The 17,774-nt window shown below is 40.8% G+C and overlaps 1 protein-coding gene across 20 annotated transcripts in view; it reads right to left on the reverse strand.

Annotated features, from left to right (window-relative positions):
* LOC139758387 (uncharacterized) overlaps positions 1 to 17,774 on the reverse strand; it is a 126,537-nt gene that overhangs the window by 108,359 nt on the left and 404 nt on the right. The window lies entirely within an intron of this gene.

The raw sequence follows: 17,774 nt of genomic DNA on the forward strand, positions 1-17,774 counted from the left end.
CTGTACTGCTTCCGTGCTCAGGCGCAAGGCGCCTTCCTTGGGGTCTTGGCGAGGGAACTGTGTTGCTGGTATGCCTTCTCTAGTTCCTGGTGCTGCTAGGCTAAAGCCCCAAGTTCTACTGTGTTCGTACTCTTCTGGGTCAAGGTATTAGACTTTAGCCTCCACTGTGTCTCTTCTCTGCACGTTACACAAAGACCTCCTCAGTATACCTGATCCCACGTCGTATTTTGCCCCATCCTTGACCGAGAATTCTCCAAGTGTGTCCGTTCTACAGATTGCCTAACTTTGCACCTTTCTGCCACAACTCAGGGTCTATCGGGCCTAGTGTACTGTAGTTCAAAGACTCAAAGTTCGTCAAGTAACCCCAGGACCCCATTAAAGGGCTTCGAGGCTGCAGGAGCCCGAAAAATGGGGGGAAATGATTAACTCCATTTGGAGTAAAATGTTTCTCGACGAGGTGTAAGCTAATATAGACGGAATCCAGTAACACCAAAGAATAAAATTTTCAATATGTTACGAAGAAATTATATTTAATGTTCCCAAAGTAATGCAACGTTATTAGAAGAGAAAATGGGGGGAAAAGATCGTCGAAGAAGCTAAGACACTTATCAGAATCTGAGAACGACAACATTAAAGCAAGGAAGCACCTCAAATGTCGCCTTATATGCGCCCCTCCGTTACTGATACGAATCCCTCTCTAGTGACCTATGTAAGGGACTCTAGCCAAGGAAGCTCTTCTACCCACGATAATTGTGGTGGTCTGACCAAGAAAACCAGGTCTCTGCACACGTAATCGACCTTCAAGCACCTGCCCGCGACGCTCAGATTAAAAATAAATAAGTTTATTTGGGTGAAAACTCCCCCAACAACACAGCCTCGTTCACGTAACCCGGCGAGAGCAGTATGGCTTCCCGCCACTTCGGCAACTAACCTCGCTAGTCGCTAGTCTCACTTCATTTAAAACTGCTCTTATCCTGGAATCTACATGCACTTCAAACATCAACTATAAAAAAATACAAATGATATTGTCACTTGTCTCGCGGCTCACTTCTTTTTTCTCTTTCTTTTTACATAACACATTTACCAACCACAAACAAGGATATGGAGATAGGATGTCAGCTTAGAACCATTACGTTGCGCGCGCAGACTAGAATTGCATAAACCATGACATACGGAGCCAACTTGATCACCTGACGTTGTGCTGTGCAGCGAGTTGTATAACAACAGGAAATTGCCGCTGCTTACCACCACTTGCCAACACTATCTACCACCTGCCAAACCCTGCCATGAAATGCTTGGCCCTCAAAGTACGCAGGCTACGTCCAGCGTCCACTAATCTACTGCTTTTAGTAATTAAAAAGAGGAATACTGCCCACGTATATTCCCTGCGTGTCGTAGAAGGCGACTTAAAAGGGAGGGAGCGGGGGGGCTGAGAATCCTCTCCACCAGTTTGCGCCTTTCCAAAGTTAGGAACAGAGAAGGAGGCCAAGTGAGGATTTTCCTACTAAGGCTCAGTTCTCTGTTTTTGACGCTACCTCGCTAATGCGGGGAAATGGTGATACAGAGTGAATAGAGTGAATTGGGAACGATGTGGTATACCAGTCAACGGACTGAACCAGGGCATGTAAAACGTCTGGGGTAAACCACGGAAAGGTGTGTGGGGCCTGGACGTGGATGGGGAGCTGTGGTTCTGGTGCATTACACATGACAGCTAGAGACAGTGCTTGAATGAATGTGGCCTTTTTTGTCTGTTTTCCTGGCGCTACCTCGCTGACGCAGAGGGTAGCGATGCTGTTTCCAGCAGGGGCAAGGTAGCGCCAGGAACGGATGAAGGCAAGCAAGCATGAATTTGTGCATGTGAATATGTGTACATGTCTGAGTATGTGTATGTATATATGTTGATACATACATACATACATACATACATACCTAAACCCACCAATTCAAAAATCTTCTTCAGGGGTTAATTCTACGACCACATGAACCCTTACTGTGTGTGTTACTCATACCACCTCTTATTTACCGTTTTAGCCTTACAACTCTACGTGCAAATATCATATAAGAAATATATATTAGTTTTCCTTTCCTGGGAGAAATAATGAATATTTTAGCATCAATTATTTGTGAGCTTAATTCATTTCAGCAACAACTAGAAATGAGATTAAAAAATTAATCTGACATAATACGAAGTTTGACCCAGATCATTCTTATTGTAAAACTACATATATATATATATATATATATATATATATATATATATATATATATATATATATATATATATATATATATATATATATATATATATATATATTGGAAAGGATCACAATTTTGCGCGTGATTAAGATATTCCTATGAGTCCACGGGGAAAATGAAACACGATATATATACATACATTATATATATATATATATATATATATATATATATATATATATATATATATATATATATATATATATAGACCACTTCCCGTTGTGTTTAAAATATCAAACGCTGTTCACTAGAAATTCTGTATTCCACTACAGTACGAGAATAGGACTAGTCATCTCTTTGAGAATAACATGAAACCGGAAAAATCGTGATCAAAATATCTAGTACGATACATTGAATCCTATATATCTCTAACACCCAACCATGCACAGCAGCCACTAACCTTCTTAGGAATTTCAAAGATAAAAATAAATCAGAACTCAGGCAACAACATCAGGTCCAGCTCACGGATAATATACTGAAGGCAAAACGCACAACTCCTTCTCCACACGACACCACTCCTCCTCCAAAGCTCGTCCTCCTCCTCCACACGACACCACTCCTCCTCCAAAGCTCGTCCTCCGGGAGCATTAGCGCCACTCTTCCTCTTCTGCAGCACTAACTCCTCGCCCTTAACCTCTTAAGCACTTTAACTCGACGGCGCAGTTAGCCCACACCACAGTGGCTGTCCAATTCCCCTCCCTTACATATGTCGCTGTCTTTTCTTTCAGCCTCACATACACGAGCGTTGCTGGTAGTCACATATAAACATACGTAGTCTTTCCACGTTACGCTATATTGAGAAGGTTCTAGTACAATATATATGTATTCGGGTTCTAATACAATATATATGTATTCAGGTTCTAGTACAATCTCTATATGTATTTAGAAAGTTCTAGGACGATCTCAACATATGTATTTAGAAGGTTCAAGACCTGGGGCCCAGACCCCTTTCCCCAGAATCTAAAAACAGGTAAATTCCACACACACACACACACACACACACACACACACGGGAGCCAACACTGTCATGGCGGCACGCTCGCTTGCCCGGCTCACCCGGTGATCTTCGAGAAATATGGCTGAGGCCTCCCATCCATCTTGTCGGTTCCCGGGTGGGGCAGGCGCACGGGGAGAGAGTATGGGAGGGAAGGAAGAAGAAAAGGAAGGAGGTTGGGGGCGTGAAGGAAAAGGGGAAATAAAAGAGATGGACGAGGGTTTAAGAAGTATAGATGGAAGAGGAGTGGAGTTATAGCATGCGTAAGGTTAGGATAGGGGAGGAGCAGCGACAGTTCACTATTAAATGTGGAGGAAGAGGAAGAGGTTCGAACGTGGGTAATTATAGTTACGAATTGGTAGATAGTCAAACAGCAGTGTACAGACTTACGGGGTAGGTCTTACTGATGTGTTGATGGCTTGCTTTGTGTGTGTGTGTGTGTGTCTGTGTGTTATCTATCTACTCCAGACAAACTGTATTGTTGTTGCTTATTGGATAAGGAAGGAGATTCTATCTAAACGCGGAGCAGTGTTCATTTCTTTACGTCGACGGAGGGCTGAACGCCTCTTTCGGTGTTTTCACATGTTCTTTATCACTGTCAAGGTCTCTGGCATCTCTATATAGTCTGTGTCTCCCTAATCTAGTCTCTGCCACAACTTGTATTGCTGCTAGCCCTCAAGCAAGTACCACTTGGTTTTATCCGGGAGGGTTGTATCGTTCTAACCAACTTCTGCTAGGGATAGCTACAATATATATATATATATATATATATATATATATATATATATATATATATATATATATATATATATTATAATATTAGAAGTCCTTCGTACACCTATATTTATTATACCATAAACCACGAGTCCCCTACATATTCAGTACGACTCCACTATCATAAAAAGAGGAGTGAACAACAGGAAAAAAAAAAATGTGTATAGAGAAGGAAAGTCCAGATAACACACACGCACACACACACACACACAACATGTTTCCCAAAGACAAGCTAAGATTCTCACATCCTCAACCTCCACCCACAAACACGAAGGTACAGTACCTTTCTACTGTAGTGTACAGTAACTTTCTACTGTAGTGTACAGTACCTTTCTACTGTAGTGTACAGTAACTTTCTACTGTAGTGTACAGTAACTTTCTACTGTAGTGGTGTACTTCATGTAAACTACATAATACATGCAGGCAATGAATGCTTCACACTAACATTGTCTTATCAGGGAAAGTCCCATGCTATAAGACTGATGGATAATCCCTATGTTCACTGCACGTACTCATCCATCAATGAAAGTATATTATATACACGTAGCCTCAGGCATAATACACTATGAATAGAACGTTGTTCGCCCGTAAACCCCCCAACACACTTAACATAATGAAACTCTCACACCACGATACACACAATAAAACTCCGTGAACGCCCACAGGCACACATACAAGGAAGGAAGCCAACTCGTACACACATACAAGGAAGGAAGACAAGTCGTACATACAAAATGCCCACGGACAAACAACGCCTCTCACTAAAAAAAAAAAAAACGCGACACAAACACACACACACACACGTTAGGGTTGTCAAACTCGAGGAGTGATTCACTCCCGAGCCGCCATAGTGTGACGTCAGCCGAGGACCGTTATAAACAAGCCAGCGAACCTACAGATAAACTATCGCCATTAAGCTATTTTCAAGGAGGAGGAGGGAGGAGGGGGAGTTTCCTTGTCACCGTGAATGGATAATGCATATATTTTCATCTGTCTTTGTACATCTTAATAACACGAACGTTTGTAACGCTAGTTTCGCCATCAAGAATGCACAGTAAATAAGCATACGTGGTGTTTAAAATTTGAAAACTATATATATATATATATATATATATATATATATATATATATATATATATATATATATATATATATATCAATAAGATATCAACACAAATTTTTTCTTATATTCCAACAAATTTTAACATTTTCATCCGCCTGGGAATTTCGACACCTTAAAAGCCCCAAAGTTTGAAATAATAGACCTACTTGGGCCAGCCACCTACCAGGGTCATTAGAGGCGTCAGCCCGCACACACACTGACGAACTACCGACCATCACTTGGCTTGATTGGCAAGTATAATCACACGCCACAAGGCATTACCTGCATCTATTTTAGAGACAGGTTAGGCAATTTAGTGGTATCCAATTTTTTCATTTAGCTTATATTTCTTAATATATATATATATATATATATATATATATATATATATATATATATATATATATATATATATATATATATATATATTTCTCTTTTTAGTCGCTGTCTCCCGCGTTAGCGAGGTAGCGCAAGGAAACAGACGAAAGAATGGCCCAACCACACCCACATACACATGTATATACATACACGTCCACATACGCAAATATACATACCTATATATCTCAACGTATACATATATATACACACACAGACATATACATATATATACATATGTATATGTACATAATTCATACTGTCTGCCTTCATTCATTCCATCGCCACCCCGCCACACATGAAATGACAACCCCCTTACCACGCATGTGCACAAGGTAGCACTAGGAAAAGACAACAAAGAAAAGAGGACTAATGAAGACACATTCTGCTATTCGATTTGTCCATTCATTCATTCCTTATGCAAGATACGTAACCATTTCAAATGTATCAACCAATTTTGTAAGGTTTGCAAGAATGTTTAACGTGGTTTTTCCACAGAGGAAATTATCGTACATTGTTTACCAAACATTCTCACAAAGCTGAGTTACATGACACACTAAACTGACACGGCAATTTAAGACAATTCAAGCGTTTATTTACTATATTCTGACGAATTCTATAAGGGTGACTGAACTCACACGCGATACCGACCCCCTCACAAATGTAAAAATTATCGTGCTCGCTCATTGTCATTCAGTCTCAACCACCGCAACATTGACGTCGTACCATTTTCATTTAATCGACGTACTCGTTTAATTGGTTTCAAGTCGACGTATCGATAAAAGAACTGAGCCAGAAAATTGGTTTCACGTAGACGTATCAATAAAAGCACTGCGCTATAAAATTGATTTCACGTAGACGTATCGATAAAAAAGAACTCATCACCCTAAACATTCGCCATTTCCCGAGTTCGCGAGGTAGCGTTTAAGAACAGAGGACTAAGCCTTAGAGGAATATATCCTGACTTGGCCCACTTCTCTGTTCCTTCTTTTGGAAAATTTATAAATAAAGAGAAAAAACTGAGCGATAAATTACAGCGCGTGCGTGCATCGTATCAGAATGATCTAGAACAACTGAAGATGTTCAAGATTTATCGATTGGTTATTATAACTTAATGACGCAGAGGTTAATATTACCCAAATTATAACTTAATGACGTGGAGGTTAATATCATCCAAATTACCAATCACCTAACCAACGATAAAAGGGAAACTTTATGGTGATTAAATAATATGTTAAGGCACACAAGATGGACGAAGTGACTGGCGAGCTTGGAGACGATCCAGGAAGAAGGGGAGAGGACCCAGTAAGAAGGGGAGAGGACCCAGTAAGATGGGGAGAGGACCCAGTAAGATGGGGAGAGGACCCTGTAAGAAGGGGAGAGGACCTAGCAAGATGGTAAGAGGACCGAGTAAGATAGTAAGAGGACCCAGTAAGATGGGGAGTGGACCAAAACATAAAGGGAAAACGACCCAGAAAGTAGGATAATACAGAGAAGACCCCTAAGGCAAGAGAGAGGAGACTCCTCAAAAAAGAAGGGAGCGGGAGAGAAATGGGTGGACTCAATGGGGAGACGGGTGAGTGGCGTGCATCGGATGGGGAGATGGGGTGCACCGGATGGTGAGATGGGGTGAGTGGGTTGCTGTGGGACGAGGAGGGCCTTGGGTCTGAGTGAGTAGTATGTGAGTGTGTGTGTGTGTGTGTGTGTGTGTGTGTGTGAGAGAGAGAGAGAGAGAGAGAGAGAGAGAGAGAGAGAGAGAGAGAGAGAGAGAGAGAGAGAGAGAGAGAGAGAGAGAGAGACGCTCCCTCGCTCTCACCCCTCCCACCACCACCGCCGGCCAGCCTGCCTGCCTCCTCTCACACTCAAGTGGTGAGGAGAGAGAGAGAGAGAGAGAGAGAGAGAGAGAGAGAGAGAGAGAGAGAGAGAGAGAGAGAGAGAGAGAGAGAGAGAGAGACTTTCCAACCCACAATGCCAACCCAACCAAGCGCTACTCAGCCTTCCCCCCCAGCTCGACCCCCGACAGCCGACGAAAAAGCCTTTTCTCTTCATCCGTCACGAAGAAGAGCCTAGAAAAATGACAAGAAAACCTTTATATATATATATATATATATATATATATATATATATATATATATATACACGCCCAAGTCAGGTACCCGTCTATCGACCAGCCCAGGCCATAAGGGATGATGAACAGCTGTGTTAACTGTGGACCGGCTACCACGACCAGGAAGCGAACCTATGCGGACTCGAACCCTGGGCGTCCCACGAATGCGTGACATTTAGCAACTACAGCATCTATCATAGAATTATGGAGAGAAACTTCAGAGTCCTGTTGGAGGAAAGAGCTTTATAAAGCCGACGCTACTATAAGAAAAAGAAAGAATCTTCGACCATATGATCAGGGGATATTTCAATGTATCTCCGGCTTTATCTACATTTCCTAGCAGATACAGCGATCCTGTATCAATAAATGAATAAAACCTTTAATCAAACATATTTTATCTACATTTCCTAATATATACAGCAATCCTATATCAATAAATGAATAAAACCTTTAATCAAACATATTTTATCTACATTTCCTAATATATACAGCAATCCTATATCAATAAATGAATAAAACCTTTAATCAAACATATTTCATCTACATTTCCTAGCAGATACAGCGATCCTGTATCAATAAATGAATAAAACCTTTAATCAAACTCTATATTATGTTGAGATGGGGCGCGTAGGAAGTGATCATTTCCAGCACGGAACTAACTCTCGATACCACTATGCAATACTGTCCTCCGGCCAACTCTTTGTCTGAAAATACGGCCGTGATAAAGAGGCTCAGAGTCCCGAGGTGGAGGGTTGGAAACAATAGAGCAGCGCTCCTCCGGGGGGAAGTGTGTGTGGGTATTCTAGCAGGCTATAAGCGGCAGTAAAGAGCCTTGACAACACATGCAATATGAAGGGGATCTCCATGGATTCAACGTTAAGGCGGGGAGGTCTTACGGAAACGCTTCGTGCCAGTGTTATCTTCACACACACACACACTTTATTTTCATCATCTTGTGTTTATATCTCCATAGCTAATCCAATACCCCGACTTAAGTGAGGTATTGTGAAGAACAAACGACCAACGACATCATCTGCACTATTTTCACTTTCCAGCTGGCGATGTGTAATGTACCAAAACCAGAGCTCACTATCCCACAGCCAAGCCCCACACCGACTATTCCAAGGCTTACAATGACAACTTCATTTACTTTACTTTTGTTTATATATATATATATATATATATATATATATATATATATATATATATATATATATATATATATATATATATATATATACATATATACCAAATGGCGTCCTAGCTTCGTCTCTTCGGTGTATATCAAGTGACTTTTATTTCTCTTATGTCTCCCCTGATGATGCGATTATTACACGAAAGTGCACTTGGGAACTTATCGTGTTTCATTTTCCCCGTGGACTCGTAGGAATATATATATATATATATATATATATATATATATATATATATATATATATATATATATATATATATATAGGAAACGACGGGGTTTCTTCCTCAATTCTTCCCCAAATATCATATCATCACCTTAACGTTAAGCCTGTGGGACAGCCGACACCCAATCTACAACAGCCTATCTGCAATATTGCATGGATCATCATACCCCCCCACCCCGCTCGCTGAGTCCCCTTAGATTGCAAGGCCATCCATGTCCTTCTGGAGGAAAAGGATGGGAGACAGAGAGGATGGAAGACGCTCTTTACCCTTCTCACCAGGTGTGGAAACATGACCCCCGGGGTTTAACCTACTTCTTTAAGGCTTCGTCCCTCCACCGGCAGCGGCCGACGCGGTTGGTTATTTGGTTGATTATATCAAGACGTCAGGCCAACTGACTGCCAAGAGTCATCATATAGGTCATCATGGTTCAGTCATGAACCAACACCCAGAGAGACATTTAGAACACCTTCTTCAGGTCTTGAAGATAATTTTGAGACTATAAAGGCTCTTGCTGTATGAAAACGGTTACATCCGACTTTAAGATGGCCTGGGACGGGACTTCCATTCATACGGATCGTAGCCGAAACAAGCAACCCTCCCTATTGCCCCTCGCTATTCCAGCTTTCTAGTCCTCCGCTGGAACCACCCGGTGTCTGAATGCTGCCGCAAACCCTGTGAAGTTATACTAATGAAGACGGTCCTCATTACACTTCTGTAGCCAATGCTTTGTATAACTCGGTTTACGCACACACACACACACACACACACACACATATATATATATATATATATATATATATATATATATATATATATATATATATATTGGAAAGGATCACAATTTTGCGCGTGATCAAGATATTCCCGAGTCCACGGGGAAAATGAAACACGATAAGTTCCCAAGTGCACTTTCGTGTAATAATCACATCATCAGGGGAGACACAAGAGAGAAATATAACAGTCAGTTGATATACATCGAAGAGACGAAGCTAGGACACCATTTGGTAAACAAATGGCGTGATGATGTGATTATTACACGAAAGTGCACTTGGGAACTTATCGTGTTTCATTTTCCCCGTGGACTCATGGGAATATATATATATTGCAAGAGGTCACAGTGGCACCCGTGATCTAGTATAAGCATAAATTGAGTTTGAGATGATATATTCTACTGGATCCAAGTTAAAAAGCCCTAGACATTTCATAGACAAATCTCTTTAAGTTGGCAAAGAAATCATTTTACAGAGTTAAGCCCGAACCTCCCCTTGATATCAAGAATCTTTTAGTTCTCCCTTTTAGAGATAATTCAACATTTCTTCCCAAGTTGCTTAAATCCTTTAATGTGAATGAAACCTTCAGCAATAACAATACCATAAAGAGTATCTTAATCAAAAGCTCACCAGAAAATTCTGCGGGCTGTGTTTACAGAATCCCTTGTAAAAATTGTAATATGCTTTCTGCTGGGCAGACCGGTAAGGCTCGTAATGTTTGACTTAAGTAACACAAATACAGTAGAACAAGGCAAGAATCAAATGATCTGTGTAATCTTGTAAACAGTTATTAGCTGTAACTCCTTTGCCATGAGAAATATCATTGAATCTTCTAATTATCAAATACACAAAGAACTGTAATATCAATATTGGGGAAGGTCTATCAAAATTGGGTAGCCTCGTTGTACGCAAAATTGGTAAACAGTTCCCTTTCTTGTGCACATAAAAATTTTATGACAAGCATGTTGCCACACCCGAGCTACCACCTCCCGGTAACGCTTTGTTTACCCATGGCGTCTGAGCTACGTCTCTTCCTTGTATCAACTGGCTGCTCTGCGTCTTCTATTTCATTCTTGTATCTACCCCTGACGATGTGATAATTTCACGAAAGTGCACTTGGGAACTGATACCTGACAGGTAGAGACTGAGTGTGAACGAATGTGGCCTTTGTTGTCTTTTCCTAGCGCTACCTCGCGCACATGCGGGGGGAGGGGGTTGTTAGTTCATGTGTGGCGGGGTGGCGACGGAAACGAATAAGGGCAGACAGTATGAATTATGTACATGTGTATATATGTATATGTCTGTGTGTGTGTGTGTGTGTGTGTGTGTGTATATATAAGTATACGATGAAATGTATAGGTATGTATCTGTGCGTGTAAGGACATGTATGTATATACATGTGTATGTGGGTGGGTTGGGCTATTCTTTCGTCTGTTTCCTGGCGCTACCTCGCTAACGCGGGAGACAGCGACAAAGTTTAATAAATATAAATAAATCATTGTCTCAGTAGGGTTTCCTAAGATCGGCCTTGAGAAGGTATATATATATATATATATATATATATATATATATATATATATATATATATATATATATATATATATATATATATGTACAGTACACTCTCGTCTTCTGATCCCTGTGTACGTCCGAAACCTCAAGAACTCCTGAAAAGTTAATGACTAGCTGAATGTCAACTGTTGTGGTGTATACTATTCAGTACTCTCAGTGTTTGGCGTCCCACATACATACCTACCCATACTCTTCTCCCTTATTCAGTGGTAAGCCTTCCATCCTACCCTTAACGTGCTGATATTCAATGTTATCAGTGGGTCACTAGTGGTCTTACTCAATCCCTAACATTGTGGTAATGGAAGTGAAGTCTTCCATCTACCTCTTACTTTGCCTAGTCTTCACCACACTGTCACACAGCCTAGTGGCGCCTACGCTTACCTAGTTTGAAAAGTCATAGTGTTTTCATGGACAAGAAAAAGTGCGTTGTACTTTTGCAAACACAACTATAAAGTATCGTGTGAACGAATGTGGCCTTTTTCTGTGTGTGTATTCCTAGCGCTACCTCGCTGAAGCAGGAGACAGCGATGTTTTCCTGTGGGACGGGGCAAGCAAGTATGAATATGTACATGTGTATGCATGTAATGTCTGCGTATGTGCAGGTATATGTATGTATATGTTGATATCTCTATGTATGTATATGTGTGTATGAGGGCGTTTATGTACATTTATGTGTATATGATGAGTGGATGGGTCATTCTTCGTCTGTTTCCCGGCGCTACCTCGCTGATGCGAGAAACGGCGATTATGCCTAATAAATACAATACACACACACACACACACACACACACACACACACATATATATATATATATATTTATATATATATATATATATATATATATATATATATATATATATATATATATATATATATATAATACACCTTTCATCAACTGACGACGATACAGCTTCACCCAAACAGGTTACTTTACCCTCGCGATGTAACCACAAGCAAGTGTTCTCTGGTTACACCTGTATCACCGTACAAACAAACAGACGAAGTTAGACACTGATGAAAAAAAAAGGAAAATATCCTTCTGTCAGCTGGTGCTTCTGCTTCCTCCCAACCAATCCCAGCCCTCCCCACCCAAGGCCACCTCTGCCTGCCCCCCCAGTGCTAATCCCTCAGCCCGACACTGCTCCACATTGTAGATCTCCCCCCTTCCCAACACGGATTTATTTCTCTCCCCGGATCACAAAATTCATTTTTTTTTCTCATTCGCTGCATTTTTCCCCTGAAATACTGAACTTTTCTTTCTTTGAACAGAGAAATTCCCCTTGTATTTGGTCATCTCTCTGTGGTAGATAGTAAGCGGTGGCCGACCACCATAGCATATATATAAACATATATTCCCCAAACTTGGGTCTACGCTAATATCAAAGCAGTATGGACTGGTTAGTCTACCATTATCAGTCATTAAAGTCTTTAACGGTGGAAACATTTCATAAGCACTGTAACAACGGTCAGCATGGGTCTGTTATCGTGTAGAGGTACACCAAACCCAACTTAAGAGTTCACTACAACAGCATTTCTGAAACTAATGCAATGGACGGAATATGGACCCTTTTTTCATCGACTTCGCTCAAGACTTCGGACGAAGTAAACTACAAAATTGAGATACACGATGCAGCGAAACGGGATGATGAAGGTAAACTACAAATCAGAGACAGGTGGATCCAAGTCTTCAGCGGATGTTCAACCAGGAGTGCCATGATGAAAGCCAGTACCTACAGCACTGCTAATATAAATAACACTGGAGAGAAACCAAGTTAAAGAAAGCAGGCAGATCTTTTAAGTATGTAACATCAGAATCTGGAAAATTACAAGATCCACGAGCAAGAAAAATAAAAACATAAACTGAATTAAAAAAAAAAAGTACATTATAGAAGCTATTGGAATATAGAGGGGAAATTCAGAATATTCAAGCCATGGTACGAGCCCGTAGTATACCAAATGGCCGACATGGCTATTTACGAAAGGTGAAACCAACGTCCAAGATCAACGAGTCACAGTCAACGAGGAACTTGAACGTAAATGAGCAAAGTGTGGTATAAAGTAATGAATGGTGCCATGATGAGAACACGAACTATGAGAGACGGAAGGCTAATAATGGTCAATACACACATGAAACTACGAGAGACAGGGAGACTCAAGGTGAAAATAGTCAATAAACACACAAAAAAGCAAAATTGAATACTACTGCGGACGTATGGTCACCGACGGAAATATATGAACACGAGAGAACGTACAAACACCTTACAAGCAACACCCGTGCAACTTGAGCGTATAAAACACCGTTTAGAGGCTGAGAGAACTCTAGCTCTATGGCCATATAGGGAAGAACATGATAATCTATACATGGCAACGAATATATGAGTTATGAAGAACAACAGCTTGCTTACACTGAACACATGTCACAAGGAAGACAGGAAGTGATCAAGTCTCCTTGGGACACACTTAAAAAGATAAACATATATTTAAAGAAAACTCAGCGAGGAAGATGGAAAGACTTTTCGGTGTACTACCAAATAAGAAACACACAAAATGCTCATAAATATGCAAAAAAGAACGGAGAATAAACTAAGTAATGGTTGGAAGCAGTCCTCAATGAACCCCACAATTGGCAATTATGTAATATTCGTGGCGGCACAGAAGCGTTATGAACCAAACAAGACACGCTACCCAGTACTAACACGATACCTTATCATCTAATGGCAAAATCTCGTCGCAAGTCTCTCTCTCTCTCTCTCTCTCTCTCTCTCTCTCTCTATATATATATATATATATATATATATATATATATATATATATATATATATATATATATATTATTTTATCTATTTTGCTATGTCGGTGTCTCCCGCGTTAGCGAGGTAGCGCAAGGAAACAGACGAAAGAATGGCCCAACCCACCCACATACACATGTATATACATACACGTCCACACCCGCAAATATACATACCTATACATCTCAATGTATACATATATATACCCACACAGACATATACATATATACCCATATACATAATTCATACTAAAAAGGGAGGGAGCGGGGGGGGGGGGGCTGGAAATCCTCCCCTCCCGCTTTTAATTTTCCAAAAGAAGGAACGGAGAAGGGGGCCAAGTGAGGATATTCCCTCCAAGGCTCAGTCCTCTATTCTTAACGCTACCTCGCTAACGCGGGAAATGGCGAATAGTATGATTATCTTTGCCCTGTCGAACGCAAAATCTTTCTCTCAAAGCTTCCGTAACTGTCTAAATGTCTCTTCCATGTAAACCAGGGGCTTCACAGTGCACACGCTCCTCCCTCCTTCCTACCCACCAACGTAAGAAAGAAAAAAAAGAACGTAAATATCTATTTTAAACTACCTTTCGGCAAAAAGTAAGGAGGGAAGAAAATCTTGGCAGTTTCCCCCTATCAGTTATGGGTTTGAATTACTACATTATAACTCAGTCACCTGCTACCGTTGTAACTCGTAAATAAATAAACAACAACACAGTTTCCTGCTAAATACGAAATTGTTTTTTGATCCTTTATCGTACCAGGGATACCCTAAAGTTGTTTATGCTAAATTTTACTGGAAAAAAAATCCCCAAATACTGTGCAGTCTATACGTTCTGCCTCCATTCATGATTTCAAAAGACGTTACTTAAACGTAAGGTTTATAAATATTCTCTGTCTGGTTATAAATTATATCCCATCATAGTAACAGTGCATGTTAGCAACATAATTACAACCGGAGGGAGCAATTACCACACTTCATAACTTTACCATCAAACTATTACATCATTTAGTTCATATAACCCAATTACCTTTTCTTCTTCCTGAATTCCGTCCCAATAATCACCGGGACATTTTTGTCTTGATTCCTGGAAACGTATCCCTTGGAGCAAGACCAGGGTGCTGGCGTGAACTTTGGCGTGACCCTTGCCAATCAACCACAACTTCTGCACACATTAACCAATTAGTCTACAATGAACACCTTCACTCCATCGCAAACAACTTCTCTCACAACCACAGCTACTAGTTATAACCCTACCAGTATGCCATCATAATTATCTCCACCACCATCACCTCGACCATCCTACCTGTGTGGCACCATCTCGACCATCCTACCTGTGTGGCACCACCTCGACCATCCTACCTGTGTGGCAACACCTCGACCATCCTACCAGTGTGGCGCCACCTCGACCATCCTACCAGTGTGGCACCACTTCGACCATCCTACCAGTGTGGCACCACCTCGACCATCCTACCAGTCTGGCACCACCTCGACCATCCTACCAGTGTGGCAACACCTCGACCATCCTACCAGTGTGGCACCACCTCGACCATCCTACCAGTTTGCCGGCGCCACCAACACCATTGCATCACACGACTCACCACCACCCAACTCTTTATTTGGGGACCAACCTTCACAAATACAGGGGGTGGGTCGCGCTGCCATATATACAAGTATTTGGGCTGAGTCAGGCGAATCTTGTTGCCATTCTCCATCCCTAAGTTAAGCACTAAAACTTTGTTTACTGAAGCTAACGTAAGACGGGGACAATTAACGAGGAAAAACGACATACGATGTTATTCCTGAAACCTCTCCAGACATTCCATCGCCCACTCCACTCGATTTTGAAGTCAGGAGGCCAACACGTACAGATTTCTGGAGAGTTTCCTGGCTTTCCTATGACTTCAGCATTCTTCAACAACCTCTAGTTCAATGTCCAAGGTATTTAAGAGAAAGTTTCCAAATGTCTGTGGCGTACGTGTGTATTAGTGATTGAAGTTGCTGTTATCGACAGCAGATAATATAAGTGGGTATCAGCACTCATACTGATCCGTAGTTTGTAACAATGCCTGCTATCGAATCTGTAAATACTAAGTTACCCCCTTCCCCCAAAAAAATAATGAAAATGACAATGAAATGCAATGTCAGTGACAATAATAAGACATCTACACTGCTGCAGCCCAGAAGCTCCGAAACATTAAGGGGAAAGAAAGAGTCCCCAAGTGAATCTACGGAAACTGAGCCTAGCATTTCACAAAGTTTGGTCGTAATACATACCGGAAGGTGACCAATACCGCTCTCTTATCAACTGAAAATAAGAATATATGAGAGAGAGAGAGAGAGAGAGAGAGAGAGAGAGAGAGAGAGAGAGAGAGAGAGAGAGAGAGAGAGAGAGAGAGAGAATTATAACCGTACGACCTATGAGCACGACATTGCACCACCAATTGTATAATGCCCTAGCCTTTGACCTGAACCTTATGGGTTTCGACCATGTAAGTTCACGATCCAGTTACTTAAATATCTTACAATTTTATTCCTTTTTTCGTGTGTTATTCATCACCAAATGAGGCACACAATACAGCGATCCTGCATTGCTATTTTCATTTACCCATTACACTCTACAGTTCGTTGTATCATAAAACTAAATTGCTTCCAAAATGACGTAACCCCAAGCACCATACGTATCCTCAAGCACAAAAATACATGTGTAACCTGAGCCGATTTCTGCAGGTCTTCCAAATGTTTTCTTCCCATGCATTCTCTACAACAATGAACTACAGAAATGAGATTGGTTTATTTCACTATGCCCTGCACATCTAACCATATACAACTACATACAAATACGATGCGACAATTGTCTAATTTGCATTTATCAAAACAGACAGAACATGGTGTTTATTGGCCATTGACAGAGACAATATGTAACCTTCCAGCTATTTACGATTACGATCATTCCTACAACATTCCAGTACTACTTAAAATGATCAAATACCCCAAATTCACAAGACGTCTTTACTGTTATTCATATTGCTTTGAGAAGAGTGTAATTACCTGTTACCCTTCAGTAATGTGTATGTGTGTGTATGTGTGTGTGTGTGTGTGTGTGTGTGTGTGTACAAATGTCTCGAAATGAACTGATCATATTTCTCTTTCAATTGTTTAAAGTAAAAGTGAACAAATCACGGAATACGAGCGAGTTTACTCAGTGCACATATTCTTGTGACTAAGATGATACACGCGTGTGGAGTAAAGTTTTGAAGCTGAATTAAGTTTCAGAGCAGACTATGTCGGTCGAACCTTTATACGCTGATCAAATATGGGTATAGTTGATGGAAATTAAACTCTTTCCCTTTTAAGGGGTGGATATGAAGTTCCAGTATCAATTTCGGGTTACTTATAACTGATCTATGATCACTTAAACACGGATAAGTGCTTAACACCACACTATCTCCGAACGATACACAGGAAGGCCATATTAGCAGTTTTTAAACCAATTTCGTGGGACTAAAACATATGTTTTGCTAAGGCATCTTCCTAAAAATAGCCAACTTTCAAATAACCTCGAAAATTCGTTCCTCTACAGAATGATATTTATGACACTAGCCATCAACAGCATAT

Source organism: Panulirus ornatus, chromosome 30 (assembly GCF_036320965.1).
Source record: "Panulirus ornatus isolate Po-2019 chromosome 30, ASM3632096v1, whole genome shotgun sequence".
Taxonomy (NCBI): Eukaryota; Metazoa; Arthropoda; class Malacostraca; order Decapoda; family Palinuridae; genus Panulirus; species Panulirus ornatus.